The sequence below is a fragment of the Oncorhynchus tshawytscha genome, linkage group LG11 (assembly GCF_018296145.1).
Source record: "Oncorhynchus tshawytscha isolate Ot180627B linkage group LG11, Otsh_v2.0, whole genome shotgun sequence".
NCBI lineage: Eukaryota > Metazoa > Chordata > Actinopteri > Salmoniformes > Salmonidae > Oncorhynchus > Oncorhynchus tshawytscha.
In genome coordinates, this window is record NC_056439.1 from 50,892,770 (window position 1) to 50,893,603 (window position 834).

An 834-nucleotide genomic window follows, 5' to 3' on the forward strand; every position below is an offset into this window, starting at 1 on the left:
CATGCTGGGAATTGTATGAGTGAGTGTTGTGTAGAGTTACATATCCTGCTTTTTCTTTTACATTTATTTTTCTTGGTGGTGTCTTTATTCTCTTCCTATGCATCATTGAGGTTATCAGTATTTTTATGTAGTTGTTGTGGTAGAATTAAGTACATTGTTTTTCGTGTTGAAATTGGCTTTGGCCGGGGTGGCGACCCACATGGGGATGCCGTCCCTGTCACTTCGGCACGGCTTTAGGTGTGTTACTGAAGCTACTGTCACTGTGGAGGAGTTTCTGGTCGCCGTAGGAGAGAAGGTGGGATATGAGAATGTTGCTTATGCGTCACGGATGAATAAAGCTGTGGCGTACTTCTTTTTTTTTTGCTTAAAGAAGAGCCCCTTGTAGATCGTATGGTTGAGCATGGTGTACTTCTTAAAGAAGAGCCCCTTGCTGATCGTATGGTTGAGCATGGCGTACTTCTTAAAGAAGAGTGTCTGGTTGATCGTATGGTTGAGCATGGCGTACTTCTTAAAGAAGAGCCCCTTGTAGATCGTATGGTTGAGCATGGTGTACTTCTTAAAGAAGAGTGTCTTGTAGATCGTATGGTTGAGCATGGTGTACTTCTTAAAGAAGAGTGTCTTGTAGATCGTATGGTTGAGCATGGTGTACTTCTTAAAGAAGAGTGTCTTGTAGATCGTATGGTTGAGCATGGCGTACTTCTTAAAGAAGAGTGTCTTGTAGATCGGATGGTTGAGCATGGTGTACTTCTTAAAGAAGAGTGTCTAGTTGATCGTATGGTTGAGCATGGCGTACTTCTTAAAGAAGAGTGTCTTGTAGATCGTATGGTTGAGCAT